The following is a 15507-nucleotide window of genomic DNA, read 5'->3' as shown; positions in this document are numbered from 1 at the left end:
CAAAGTGGGCTGCTATATTGTGGCTATCTTTCACTGGAAAGGGTAGGGATAGGCTCCTTACTGTTAGAGAAAGTGAAGCTAACATTTTACAGTTTTGAAGGATGCACTCTTGGATGGATTTGGCTTAACCACAGAACAATACAGGATTAAGTTCAGAGACACCAGAAAAGAGTCCTCTCAAGACTGGACAGACTTTGTGGACTGTTCAGTGAGGGCCTTGGAGGGGTGGTTACATGGCAGTAGAGTATCTGACTATGAAAGCCTGTATAATCTTATTCTGAGAGAGCATATTCTGAATAATTGTGTGTCTGACTTGTTACACCAATATCTAGTGGACTCAGATCTGACCTCTCCCCAAGAATTGGGAAAGAAGGCAGACAAATGGGTCAGAACAAGAGTGAACAGAAAAGTTCATACAGGGGGTGACAAGGATGGCAAGAAGAAAAATGGTGAGAAATCTCAGGATAAGCATGGGGATAAGGGTAAAACCAAAGATCCTTCTTCACATCCTAAACACTCTTCAGGGGGTGGGGATAAATCAAATCTTCCTCTTCTTCACAACATACACACATTAAAAAGCCTTGGTGCTATGTGTGTAAAAATAAAGGCCATTGGCAAGGGGATAAGTCCTGTCCAGGTAAACCCCCTAAGCCAACCACCACTAATACATCAAACTCTAGTGCCCCTAGCAGTAGTGGTAATAGTGGTGGGACTGCTGGCAACAGTCAAAGTAAGGGTGTAGTTGGGTTCACTTATGGGTCATCATAGAAACTGGGGTAATCAGTCCCAAGACAGTTTCTGTCACACCTAGTGGCATTGGCCGTGCCACACTGGCTGCTTGTCCCCTTACAATGGATAAGTACAGGCAGACAGTTTCAATAAATGGTGTTGAGGCCTTGGCCTACAGGGACATAGGTGTCAGTATCCCTTAGCTATAGTTCAGCTTAGTTGGGGTGGAGTTACTGGTCCTAAGCAGGTGGTAGTGTCACCTAGCTTACCTGTCGACTGTCTCTTAGGTAATGACCTAGAGACCTCAGGTTGGGCTGAGGTAGAGTTTCATACCCATGCAGCCATGCTGGGTATCCCTAAGGAATTGCTTCCTCTCATTTCTACTGAAATGAAAAAGCAAAGGAGAGGAACAGGCCTGAAACCTCAGGATCCTTTTCCAACAAACGGTAAAAAGGGCATCACAGTATCCCCTACCCACCCTGCCATTCAGGATACCATTCCTGTGGTGGTAGAAACCTCTCCTGGGGTGGCACCTGTACCAAGGGAACCATCAGCTGGCACAGCTGAACTCCCTGAGGTAAAAGTACCTCTCTGTGGGATAACTAATATTGGTGAGGAAAAGGGCACCATTTTTGTTAACATGGAGCATCCCTCCAACCGTCCCAGAGAAACTTTAGTGCAGAAACCCTGGACTGCCTCAAAACACTTAGGACAGCAACCCTGCCCTAGTGTGGAGCTCATAGGACAGCATCCCTGCTCCAACTCAAGAGAAACAACATCCCTGTTCTCTCTTACAGCCATATGGACAAGGTTTTTGCCCAGCTATGGTTTTACTGAGACAGCATCCCTGTCTGGCATTCTCATCACTTGAAATAGGTCTGGTGCACAATTCCCACTGCTCTAAACTAAAACTTACTGATAGGAACTCTGAGAATATATCTTCACATTGTTGGCTAGCTAACAAACTTCAAACAGGGTGGTTTACATCCCCACAGGGAAGTAACCATATAGTGGATGATAAAGGGAGTAACCAGTCTACTGCAGAGCTACTCTCCACTTATCACCACTTAGACAATAAAGACTCAACTGGCCAAGGTTAGCCTTATTGTCCTTCGTTTGGGGGGGTGGTTGTGTAGGAAAGTATCCTCTTTCTAGCCTTGTTACCCCCACTTTTGGCCTGTTTGTGAGTATACGTCAGGGTGTTTTCACTGTCTCACTGGGATCCTGCTAGCCAGGGCCCAGTGCTCATAGTGAAAACCCTATGTTGTAAGTATGTTTGTTATGTGTCACTGGGATCCTGCTAGCCAGGACCCCAGTGCTCATAAGTTTGTGGCATATATGTGTTCCCTGTGTGGTTCCTAACTGTCTCACTGAGACTCTGCTAACCAGAACCTCAGTGGTTATGCTCTCTCTGCTTCTAAATTTGTCACTAACAGGCTAGTGACTAAATTTACCAATTCACATTGGCATACTGGTACACCCATATAATTCCTTTGTATATGGTACTGAGGTACCCAGGATATTGGTGTTCCAGGAGATCCCTGTGGGCTTCAGCATTTCTTTTGCCACCCATAGGGAGCTCTGACAATTCTTACACAGGCCTGCCAGTGCAGCCTGAGTGAAATAACGTCCACGTTATTTCACAGCCATTTACCATTGTAATTAAGTAACTTATAAGTCACCTATATGTCTAACCTTCACCTGGTGAAGGTTGGGTGCCATGTTACTTAGTGTGTGGGCACCCTGGCACTAGCCAAGGTGCCCCCACATCGTTCAGGGCAAATTCCCCGGACTTTGTGAGTGCGGGGACACCATTACACGCGTGCACTAGACAGAGGTCACTACCTATGTGTAGTGTCACAATGGTAACTCCGAACATGGCCATGTAACATGTCTAAGATCATGGAATTGTCACCCCAATACCATTCTGGTATTGGGGGGACAATTCTATGATCCCCCAGGTCTCTAGCACAGAACCTGGGTACTGCCAAACTGCCTTTCCGGGGCCTCCACTGCAAACGGCAGCTGTTGCTGCTTCCAACCTCTCAGACAGGTTTCTGCCCTCCTGGGGTCCAGGCAGCCCTAGCCCAGGAAGGCAGAACAAAGGATTTACTCAGAGAGAGGGTGTTACACCCTCTTCCTTTGGAAATAGGTGTGAAGGGCTGGGCAGGAGTAGCCTCCCCCAGCCTCTGGAAATGCTTTGATGGGCACAGATGGTGCCCATCTCTGCATGAGCCAGTCTACACCGGTTCAGGGATCCCCCAGCCCTGCTCTGGCGCGAAACTGGACAAAGGAAAGGGGAGTGACCACTCCCCTGACCAGTACCTCCTAGGGGAGGTGCCCAGAGCTCCTCCAGTGTGTCCCAGACCTCTGCCATCTTGGAAACAGAGGTGTTCAGGGCACACTGGACTGCTCTGAGTGGCCAGTGCCAGCAGGTGACGTCAGAAGCTCCTTCTGATAGGCTCTTACCTCTCTTGGTAGCCAATCCTTCTTCCTTGGTAGCCAAACCTCCTTTTCTGTCTATTTAGGGTCTCTGCTTTGGGGAATTCTACAGATAATGAATGCAAGAGCTCACCGGAGTTCCTCTGCATCTCCTTCTTCACCTTCTACCAAAGGATCGACCGCTGACTGCTCAGGATGCCTGCAAAACCGCAACAAAGTAGCAAGACGACTACTAGCAACATTGTAGCGCCTCATCCTGCCGGCTTTCTCAACTATTTCCAGGTGGTGCATGCTCTGAGGGTAGCCTGCCTTCACCCTGCACTAGAAGCTCCGTGGGTCGACGGAATCTTCCCCCTGCCAACGCAGGCACCAAAAGACTGCAACACTGGTCCTCTGGGTCCCCTTTCATCCTGACGAGCGTGGTCCCTGGAACTCAGCAACTCTGTCCAAGTGACTTCCACAGTCCAGTGACTCTTCAGTACAAGTTTGGTGGAGGTAAGTCCTTGCCTCCCCACGCTAGACTGCATTGCTTGGTACCGCGTGATTTGCAGCTGCTCCGGCTCATGTGCACTCTTCCAGGATTTCCTTTGTGCACAGCCAAGCCTGGGTCCCCAGCACTCCTTCCTGCATTGCACAACCTTCTGAGTTGTCCTCCGGCGTCGGGGGACTCCCTTTTGTGACTTCGCATGGACCCCGGTTCACTTTCCTTCCAAGTGCCTGTTCAGGTATTTTTGCGGGTTCTGCCTGCTTCTGTGAGGGCTCCCTGAGTTGCTGGGCACCCCTTCTGTCTCCTCCTCCAAGTGGTGACAGTCTGGTCCCTCCTGGGCCACAGCAGCATCCAAAAACCTCTACTGCAACCCTTGCAGCTAGCAAGGCTTTTTTGCGGTCTTTCTGCGTGGGAACACCTCTGCAAGCTTCATCGCGACATGGTACATCAGTCTTCCAAAAGAGAAGTCCCTAGTCCTCTTCTTTCTTGCAGAACTCCAAGCTTCTTTCCAACCAGTGGCATCTTCCTTGCACCCTCAGCTGGCATTTCCTGGGCTCCTGCCCACTCTCGACACTGTCGCGACTATTGGACTTGGTCCCCTTGTCTTACAGGTACTCAGGTCCGGAAATCCACTGTTGTTCCATTGCTGGTGTTTGTTTTTCCTGCAGAATCCCCCTATCACGACTTCTGTGCTCTCTGGGGGTAGTAGGTGCACTTTACACCTACTTTTCAGGGTCTTGGGGTGGGCTATTTTTCGAACCCTCACTGTTTTCTTACAGTCCCAGCGACCCTCTACAAGCTCACATAGGTCTGGGGTCCATTTGTGGTTCGCATTCCACTTTTGGAGTATATGGTTTGTGTTTCCCCTATACCTATGTGCTCCTATTGCAATCTATTGTAATTCTACACTGTTTGCATTACTTTTCTTGCTATTACTTACCTAATTTTGGTTTGTGCACATATATCTTGTGTATATAACTTATCCTCATACTGAGGTTACTCACTGAGATACTTTTGGCATATTGCCATAAAAATAAAGTACCTTTATTTCTGGTAACTTTTCTTATGATATTGTGCATATGACGCCAGTGGTATAGTAGGAGCTTTACATGTCTCCTAGTTCAGCCTAAGCTGCTTTGCCATAGCTACCTTCTATCAGCCTAAGCTGCTAGAAACACATCTTCTACACTAATAAGGGATAACTGGACCTGGCACAAGGTGTACGTACCTCTGGTACCCACTACAAGCCAGGCTAGCCTCCTACACCCACAACAACATACACACAAATACATGCAGCAACATTACATTTACATCCGGTCACCCCCTGGAAGAACGCAAGGATAAAATGAAATGATTGTAACAAATGTAATCATCGAAAAATCAGATAGGCCAAGACAACTTTACATCATCAGTATATATAAATATATGCAGCAACGACACAAGTCCGGATAGTGTTCCAATCATTGTCCGTGGACCAGGGGTCCCAAAATGCATGGGCGAAGCCCACACTCGATACCTGACTCGAAACAGAGAGAACACTGCTGGGGCATCAGATCGAAAATAAACAGGCACCTAAGAGGGAGGCGGAGGGGGGGACCTCAGCCGGATGAACGGACAACGCCACTGCTCCACGAGGGGGCTCCATGCCCACAGTTTGGACCTGAGGAGTGCAAAGCCACAGTCTCTCAAGTTGGTGGGTTGCTCACTGCTTTATCCTGGGGAGTGCAAAGCCACAGTCTCTCAAGTGGGTGGGTTGCCCCTGCTTTATCCTGGGGAGTGCAAAGCCACGGTCTCTCAAGTCTCTCAAGTGGGTGGGTTGCCCACTGTTTGGTCCTGGGGAGTGCAAAGCCACAGTCTCTCAAGTCTCTCAAGTGGGTGGGTTGCCCACTATTTGGTCCTGAGGAGTGCAAAGCCACAGTCCCTCAAGTTGGTGACTTGTTCCACTGGTTCTGGAGGGGGCTTAGTGCCCAGAGTGCTTCATCCTGCCAAGGACTGTGTGAGTGGATGTTTTCCTCCACTGGTTCTGGATGGGGCTTAGTGCCCAGAGTGCTTCATCCTGCCAAGGATAGGGTGAGTGGATGTTTTTCTCCACTGGTTCTGGAGGGGGCTTAGTGCCCAGAGTGCTTCATCCTGCCAAGGGCTGGGGTAGTGGATGTTTTTCTCCACTGGTTCTGGAGGGGGCTTAGTTCCCAGAGTGCTTCATCCTGCCAAGGATAGGGTGAGTGGATGTTTTTCTCCACAGGTTCTGGAGGGGGCTTGGTGCCCAGAGTGCTTCACATGCAGTGTGGTGGGTCCCATTTCCTCACCTGGTTGTGTGTGCCATGAGATTGCCTGGGAACAGGTAGCATGATACTCCATGGAGGCAGAGAAATACTCCACCCTGCTGCGACTTTGCCTGCCACCTGCTGGTACAAACAGTGCTGGATATCGTGCCTCACGTATGCTGTGCAGGGTCAAGGATGTCTCCTGCAGCCTCAGACAGCTGTCCACTGGGAATGTTTGCCATGTCGGCTATGGTGGCACTGTCTGAGCATGTCGCGGGGCTGGTGGCGATGGTTGCGGCGGTGTCTGTGGCGGAGATGCTGCTGGTGGTGAATATGTCAGCACCTGTGGAGGGAGACAGCAGGACGTCTCCTGCAGCCTCGGACGGCTGCCCACTGGGGATGATGCTGGGGACTGTTGCATAGGCAGCAGAGGTGCAGGTGGCGGTGCATGTGGCGGTGTCCACCGCCGTACAGGTTGCTGTTCTGGTTGCCAGAAGGGGTGAGTCTAGTCCCTCATCCGGAGGCTCCGTTCCCTGTCCTGACTTCCCCTTAGCCATGTGTCCCTTCCCCACCTTGGATGTTGCTGCTGGTCCCTTGGCACTGTCCCCTTTTGGCTTGGAGGAGGCCTTGCTGGGTGGTTGGTGCAGCTTTTCCCTATGGCATGTGGGCACCTTCTTCACCTTGGCAGGTGGCGGAATAGGCTAATTCTCTAGGTGGCACACTGGCAGCCCTGATGGGTGCCGCCAGCGATGTGACCGGACTTGCTGAGACCACATTGCTGGAGGATTTGGTGGCTGAGGTGCTGGGCTGGGACCTGGACATCCTGGCCCTAGGGGAAGGACGGGGGGAGGTGTAGGAAAGAGGTCAATGTTGGCAGGAAAATGTTCTTAGACACACTGGGACGGGAAGATGGAGGGGGTTTGGGAATGGAGGAAGAGGTAGTGGTTGTAGGAGGTGTACTTCTGCTGAATTTGGGTGAAGGTGCATGGGCTGGAGGCTTTTGTGAGGTGGATGGCTGTTGGGAGGGTGTGTGCCTGCGTTTGTGTACTTTGGGAGGAGGGCTCACAGACACACTGGGAGAGGACACAGGGGACGTGTGCATGGTAGTGGGGGTGGTGAGTGCATGTGAGCGGTGTGTGGTGATGGACACCATGGAGGCAGTGGATGTTGGTGTGTCTGCATGGGGATGGTGCTTGTGTGAGTGCCTGTGGGATGTGTGGTGCTTATGTTTGCCATTTCCACTCTTGTGTGTTAATTAGTGTGCATGCTGGTCTGAAGGTTTGCTTGGGTCAGGCTGAGGTAGAGGGGATTGGGTCTGGGTACTGGATTTTGGAGGGGGAAGCTGGACACAGGGACAATGGCTGGCATCAGTGCTGAGGCCAGAGACTGAAATGCCCTCTGTTGGGCCGACACGCCAGAATGAATGCCCTCCAGATATGCATTTGTTTGCTGCAAATGCCTCTCAACACCCTGGCTGTCATTCAAAATTGTTGATTGCCCAACAGTGAGGGATCTCAGGAGGTCAATAGCTTCCTCACTGATGGCAGCAGGACTGACTGGGGCAGGGACTGAGGTGACTGGAGCGAAGGAGATGCCCACCCTCCTGGGTGAGCGGGCATGGGAAACTTGATCATGGGCTGCTGGGAGGGAGGTGCTGCTAAGGGGGGTGGCAGCTGTACCTGTTGTTGCAGTGGGCACAGAGGTGCCCGCCACTGCAAGGGAGCTCCCATCAGAGGAGGAGTCGCTGGTGTCTGCTCCTGTCCCCGTTGTGGAGCTCCCCTCGCCCTCCGTCCCACTGGTGCCTTCAGACTCCGTAAATTCACCCTCCAGGACCATGTGGGTTGCAGCTCCCTCCTGCTCCGGTGCCAATGCTCCTCCGCCGGATGATGCTAATGCACACAAGGACAATGTGACAAAACAAAAAGGGGGGGAAAGACAGAAGAGACACATGGTCAATGCCTGCAATACCACTACAGTTGGCGGACACAACACACAGGGAGCAGTCCTATGCACTAGCCCATGAACTTACAGTTATGGGGAAAAGCACATGCCCATGGGGGACTCTGTCTAGACCCATTTGATGCACAGCTGGAACCCACAGGGGCCTCACTAGGTGTAGAGGCCCACTACCACTTTTGGGGTTGGAGTGGCACTGAGCCTGCAAAACAATGGATCTACCTTGGCACGTCTTCCCTGGCCTAAGGGAACCCACAGTCCACCTCCCCCACCCAGACACCTCATCAAGCGCAGAGAGTCAGCTGAATGAGACTGTACTCACCCCCGTGTGGCTGCTGAGATGCCCTCAAATACCCATCCGACTCAGGATATGCCACTGCAAGGATCCGGTACATCAGGGGGGTCATGGTGCAACAGGCAAGAGGAATAGTGAAGGAAAAATGGATGTTACTCCCCCGTCCAGTTCTTCTCACTCATTGGCTACAACCTTCCACCCTGGGCCAGAAAACATATACTCACCATCCTCAAATGCTGGCCTGTGCCTCCCCCGTCTCTTCCATCCACGACACTCCATACAATCATGTGCCATCCACCATGCACACAGTGTACTCACCTGTTTGTCTGGAGGACCGTAGAGTAGCGTGTACTGGGTGAGGACCCCATCCACCAGTTTGCCCAACTCCTCCGCAGTGAAGGCAGGGGCCCTTTCCCCAGACACTGTAGCCATTGTCGCTGCCAGACTCAGGTCACAGAAGCACTTGCAGTGTAGGTCCTCTCCTGTTGAAGGTTAGGTATCAAGTGAGGGAACTGATAGAAAATGGCGGTCACATCCGCGGCGGTGCATACTGTCACCGCCTGCGTACATCGTCATTGGCTCCTGGAACCCATAGGGCCTAATAATAACCAATGCTGAATTGCACAGCGGTCATCGAAAACGAAGCTGCACAACGCCAGCGCAGTTACCTTATTTCCCCTTGTCCCTCCTTACAGGTCAGACAGCCGCCATTTTAGGTGGCCACATGGCAGGCCAACTAACTGTGTCACAGCACTTTTGGCCCCGGAATAAGGACAGACAAAGGAACACAAAGATGTTTTAACGATTGTGCTAAACAGCCTTGTGAAACCTATGTGGTGTATGACCCTCTGCTCACCTTTCTCCTCCATAGGGCACGTCCGCTGGGGCAGGTGATGAGATGGCAGCATCCTCTGGTGTACAGACCCCTGGTGGATCTGTCAACAATGGAAGACAGACACATCATTATCACTTACAGACTTGATCGTGCCACAATCCAGGAACTGTGTGCCCAGTTGGAGCCAGACCTGATGTCAGCTATCCGCCATCCCACAGGAATACCCCCTCTAGTGCAGGTCCTGTCAGTGCTCCATTTCCTGGCCAGTGGGTCCTTTCAAACAACAGTGGCCATGGCATCAGGGATGTCACAGCCAATGTTCTCTAACATGTTGTCCAGAGTGTTATCTGCCCTGCTGAAACACATGCACAGCTACATTGTCTTCCCTCAGGTGGAGGATTTGCCCACAGTGAAAGGTGACTTCTATGCCCTGGGACATATCCCCAACATTATTGGTGCCATTGATGGTACACATGTGGCATTTGTCCCCCCCATGCAGGAATGAACAGGTGTACAGAAACCGCAAAAGCTACCATTCTATGAATGTGCAAATGGTGTGTTTGGTAGACCAGTACATCTCCCATATGGATGCCAAGTATCCTGGCTCTGTTCATGACGCTTACATTTTGAGGAATAGCAGCATCCCTTATGTGATGGGCCAACTCCAGAGGCACCGGGTGTGGCTAATAGGTGAGTCCAAGGTCCCTACACAGTTTAAATAGGTGTCTGGGTATGGGAGAATCACTAATGGTTGGAGGATGTCTAACAGTTGTCCCTCAATATTTGCAGGTGACTCTGGTTACCCCAACCTGTCATGGCTACTGACCCCAGTGAGGAATCCCAGGACAAGGGCATAGGAATGCTACAATGAGGCACATGGGCAAACTAGAGGGATAATCGAGCGCACCTTACGCCTCCTGAAGGCCAGATTCCGGTGCCTCCATCTGACAGGTGGTTCCCTATACTACTCACCGAAGAAGGTGTGCCAGATCATCGTGGCATGCTGTATGTTTCACAACCTGGCTTTGCGATGCCAGGTGCCTTTTCTGCAGGAGGATGGGCCTTATGCTGGTCTTGTGGCAGCTGTGGAGCTGGTGGACAGTGAAGAAGAGAAGGCAGAAGAAGAAGATATAGACAACCGAAACAACATCATCATGCAATACTTCCAGTGAGACACAGGTAAGAGGATGGCACTGCTTCTCACATCTCATACTACTGTAGGACATAGCATGAATCTGCCTTTTTACCTCTGTGCATGGACCCTGACATCTCACTTTGCCTTTCCATTTCACAGATCTGGGTCCCACTTTGTGCCCTCTGCTATGTTTACTGCTGCCCAACAACTGTGCAACATTGGCATGTGAACATGAACATTGACATTGCTATATTTCCGAAAGGTTGCAATTAAACATTTGTAAAAGTACAGACTGACTCCAGATTGATTTGTGATTCAAGGGTGTTTATTTCTGTGCTAAGAAGTGGAGGGGGTGTGCAGTGGGCTGGGGGTGATGGTGGAGGAATGTCCATGGTAGAGTTCAGTCTTTTGGTCTCACAGGTGCATTGTCCAAGGGGGCATAGGAAGGGGAGCAATGGCAGTTTAAGGTGGACAGGGTGACAAAGTGGGACAGAAGGGTGACAATCAGGAGAGTCTTATTTCCTGGTGGGGGTCTTGGCAATGTACTCTGTCTTGATCCTGGATCTCAGGGACAGTTTGCAGGGTGGTTCTCCTTCTGCAGGGGGTGCGGTGCTGGAGGCCTGTTGTTTCTGTGGTGGGGCATACTGTCCACTAGCTCTGGCGGAGGTGGAGGGCTGTTCATCGTTCAGGCTAGTGTCAGGGGCCTGTTTGCGTGCCACTGTGTCCCTCATGGTGTTGGCCAGGTCCGCCAGCACCCCTGAAATGGTGAACAGGGTAGTGTTAATGGACTTCAAGTCCTCCCTGATCCCCAGGTAGTGTTCCTCCAGCAGCCGCTGCGTCTCCTGAAACTTGGCCAGTACCGTGCCCATGGTCTCCTGGGAATGATGGTATGCTCCCATCATGTTGGAGAGTGCCTTGTGGAGAGTGGATTCCCTGGGCCTGTCCTCCCCCTGTCGCACAGCGGTCCTCCCAGCTTCCCTGTTATCCTGTGCCTCTGTCTCCTGAACCGTGTGCCCACTGCCACTGACCCCAGGTCCCTGATTGTCTTGGGTTGGTGGGTTTGCCTGGGGTCCCTGTAGTGGTGGACACACTGCTGATTGACGTGTCCTGGGGACAGAGGGATTGGCCCACTGGGTGGGTGCTGTGGTGGTGTCTCCTGAGGGAGGGAGGCTCTGTGGTGGCTTGTGACTGTGGCAGGGGAACCGACTGTCAGAGGTCCCTGATGGGCCAGGCTGGTCATCCAGATCCAGGTGTGCAGAGCTGCTGTTGTCACTGTGGGCCTCTTCTGGGGGGGGACGACTGGATATGTCTGGCACCTCCTGTCCGGTGACGTTGGGTATGGGTCCTTTTGAGGTGTAAATGCATAGTTTTAGTATCTGTGTGTGTCATCTTGTGCATTGGCTGAGTTACCCTCTACTATTGTGCTTTCCTTATTGTGTTTGCCATTGTGTGATTAGTGTTTTGGGGTCTGTGTGGGTGTCTGTACTGGACATGCTTTGGCAATGAGTGTCCATGCTTTGGTGTTGCATGCAGGGCTTGGTATTGGGATGGCTGGGTTGTGATAGTGGGGCATATGTGAGGTGTTGGAGTGATGGGGGTGAGGGGGAGGTTGTGGGTATGTGATGGTATGCAGGTGGGGTGGGAGGATATGGTAATTAAGATTTTACTTACCAGAGTCCAGTCCTCCTGCTACTCCTGCGAGGCCCTCAGGATGAATGATTGCCAAGACTTACTCCTCCCATGTTGTTAGTTGTGGGGGAGGAGGTGGGGGTCCACCGCCAGTCCTCTGTACAGCAATCTGGTGTTTGGATACCACGGAACGCAGGTTCCCCCATAGGTCGTTTCACCTCATCTTGATGTCATCCCATGTTCTTTGATGCTGTCCCACCGCATTGACCCTGTCGACGATTCTCCGCCATAGCTCCATCTTCCTAGCAAAGGAGGTGTGCTGCACCTGTGATCTGTGGCACCACCCAGATGATTTCCTCCACCATGACCCTGAGCTCCTCTTCAGAAAACTTGGGGTGTCTTTGAGGTGCCATGATGTGGTGAGGGTGATGTGTGAGGTGATGTTTGTTTGTGCTGTGTGAAATGTTGTGTTGGGGTGTGTTCTTTGAGGTGCGTGGATGTTGAATGAGTGATGGTGTGGTGTGCTTGTGGTTGCTGGTTTAGTGTTAGCTATTCTCTCTCTGTGCTTCTTCACAAAAATATTGTTGTAATGGGCTGTGGGTAATGTGTATGTGTATTTTATAGTGGTGTGAGTGTGTGGGTGTGGTGTGTGTATGTGTATCAGGTGTGTGTATTTTGATTTGTTCAATGTAGTTGTGTTTTGTAAGTGTGTGTGTATTGTGAGCGCGGCGGTGTGTACCGCCAATGAATTACTGCGGTTGAATGACTGCTGTGTTGATTCGTGGGACATGGTAGTTTAGGCGTATTCTTGTTGGCGTGACGTTGTGGGTTTTGGTATCACCAGTTTATCACTGACCTTTGGTGTGGCTGATTTCTGTGGGTGTCTGTATTGTGGCGGATTACGAGATGTGGGTCGTAATACCTGTAGCGGATATCCGCCATGGTATGTTGGTGGCCTTCAGCACAGCAGTAAGCAGGATTTACCGCCAGGGTTGTAATGAGGGCCTGTGTTTGTTAATTCCATCCCACTGAATCAATAACCCAGTTTCTTACAGTAGCTGTGTCTGATTTAGAAAAAGCAAATAGAAATAGCAAATGACATCTCAGTAAATTGAGTTCCTGGTTTCCATTCTGCAGATCAAGGTCCTCCCACCATGGACTTTCAATGTGGTTTTCCAGCGCAATTCAGAGATCACCTATTCAAACTATCTATCTATCTATCTATCTATCTATCTATCTATCTATCTATCTATCTATCTATCTATCTATCTATCTATCTATCTATCTATCCCCATCCAGCCATCTACACTCGCTCTGAACTACTTGCAGATGGTTGGTTATGTGTTTGGGGCTGTCTAGATACAGGTAATTACCAAACTCCAGGCTTGAATTGATTTGTCCCTGTACTGTCACTCTGTGCAAAGGTATTGGGAGCCAGCTTAGTATTTTTTTTAGGGCACCAAGATGTTCAAAGCAGCAGGCAGAGAGCTTTTTGACCTGGACTTCTATGGATATCCTATGAGCTATCCAGAGCCCTAGGGTCTTAACTGCAGAGGCAGGTGTGGGGAGATGTCCTATACTGACCAGCGAGTCACTCAAGAGCGAAAACCTGTTTCTCACAACCATTGATTTTAAACAGCTATCATCCAGCTGAATTTACACACACAAAACCATAGAAAATGAGCTGGTATAGTTAGAGTTATTTCAAGGAACTATGGGCCAGATGTAGGAAGCTTTTTGCAGCTCGCAAACTGCTAAAAACGCAGTTTGCGAGGCGCAAAAGGCTTAACGCGATGCACAACCTCAAATTGCGAGTCGGTACCGACTCGCAATTTGAGGCTGCGACTCGCAAATAGGAAGGGGTGTTCCCTTCCTATTTGCGACCGCATCACCATGCAGAGTTGGTTTGTGACCGCGAATGCGGTCGCAAACCAACTCGCAGTTACCATCCACTTGAAGTGGATGGTAACTCATTCGCAAAAGGGAAGGGGTCCCCATGGGACCCCTTCCTCTTTGTGAATGCCACTAAAAATATTTTTTCAGAGCAGGCAGTGGTCCTATGGACCACTGCCTACTCTGAAAAAACCGAAACCAAATGGTTTCGGAATTTTTCTTTTGGCAGCTCGTTTTCCTTTAAGGAAAATGGGCTGCAAAAAGAAAAAAAAAAACTGCTTTATTCAAAAAGCAGTCACGGACATGGTGGTGGAGACAGCAGGCCACCATCCCCGTGAGTGCCTAGATTCGCTATGGGGTCACAAACTGCAACCCACCTCATTAATATTCATGAGGTGGGTCTTTGCAACCCCATAGCGAGTCGCAGAAGGTGTCTGAGACACCTTTCTGCATTTCATATTGCGAGTTGCAATTTGCGAGTCGCTATGACTCACAAATTGCAATTCGCAATATGAAACCTACCTACATCTGGCCCTATAACTCATGCCCTTAGGTAACTATAACTAATTACCCTACATATTACATACCTCATGACATCTTCTAGGATATCATTGATATCACTGTAACATTTGCAGTAAAATTATTGATGAGAAACCTGTGCATGGCAAGCGCGATTTATAGTTACCGTAGGGCATGAATTATTGTTACTTAAAATACCTCTAACCATAACAGCTCAATTTCTATAGTTTTGTGCGTGTAAATGTATTAATTTTTTTGCACTTAAAAACATGTACAGGGATGTTATAGTTAGGCTCACATTTTAAATGTATCAAACCATGGAAATTCACCAATATTGGGTTATCTCAAGTAACTGTAACTCGTGCCCTAAGGTAAAGATAACTATAACTTTCACCCCCACCATGCAGTTTTCTGATCAATAATTTTACATGTTGCAGTGACATTATTAATAGTTTTATCAAAGATGTCACGAGTGCTTTAATTTGTGGGGTAATTAGCAGTGTATGGTGAGGGTGCAAGTCATAGTTACTTTAAGGCATGTATTATAGTTACTTGAGATAGTTCTAACTATAACTGGTGAATTTCTATGGTTTGATATGTTTAATATGTGAATCTAACTATAACCTCCCTGCAACCTTTGTTTTTTAAGTGAATTTCTATATTTTTCAATACTATTGCCTAACTATAACTTACCTGTAACCTTTGTTTTTATCAGTAAATCTCTATGGGTTTTTTAATGTATAGTAGTTTTCATTACTATACGCTAACCCAATCACCACACTGTGTTTAGTCCCTGCAGCCAACCCCTATAACCAGCAAATTCCGTGCTGTGCAGCACAGTGGGGGTTGTCCGCAAGGCCTGCAGCCAACCCCTATAATCACCCAACGCCTCACTGCGCACGACCTTTGGCCATGTGCAGCGGGGGTTGGCCACAGGGCCTGGCCTGTGACCAGTCCCTGTGGTCAACCCCTATAGCAACCCAACCCAGCATGGGTGATATTGGCCCCGAGTACCCCATCCTGCGGGGCCAGAATAAATATTTACATTTTTTGAGGGGATGGAGTGCTGCCCTACCAGGCTGATCTCAGCCCCAGGGACACCAATCCCCGGGGCCTGGCCTAAACATTTTAATGTTTTAGGGGGAAGAGGGGAACCCAGTCCCCCTCCCCGGCCAATCTCACTCCAGGGACCCCATCCCCCAAGGTCTGGCCTAATATTTTTTGGGAGTGGGAGAGGGGCTGCATGGCCCCCCCTACCTAGGCTGATCTTGGCACGGGTGACCCCATCCCCCGGGGCCCAGCCTAATTATTTATTTTTTGGGG

Source organism: Pleurodeles waltl, chromosome 10 (genome assembly GCF_031143425.1).
Source record: "Pleurodeles waltl isolate 20211129_DDA chromosome 10, aPleWal1.hap1.20221129, whole genome shotgun sequence".
NCBI classification, from domain to species: domain Eukaryota; kingdom Metazoa; phylum Chordata; class Amphibia; order Caudata; family Salamandridae; genus Pleurodeles; species Pleurodeles waltl.
Note: the sequence above shows the minus strand (reverse complement) of the source record.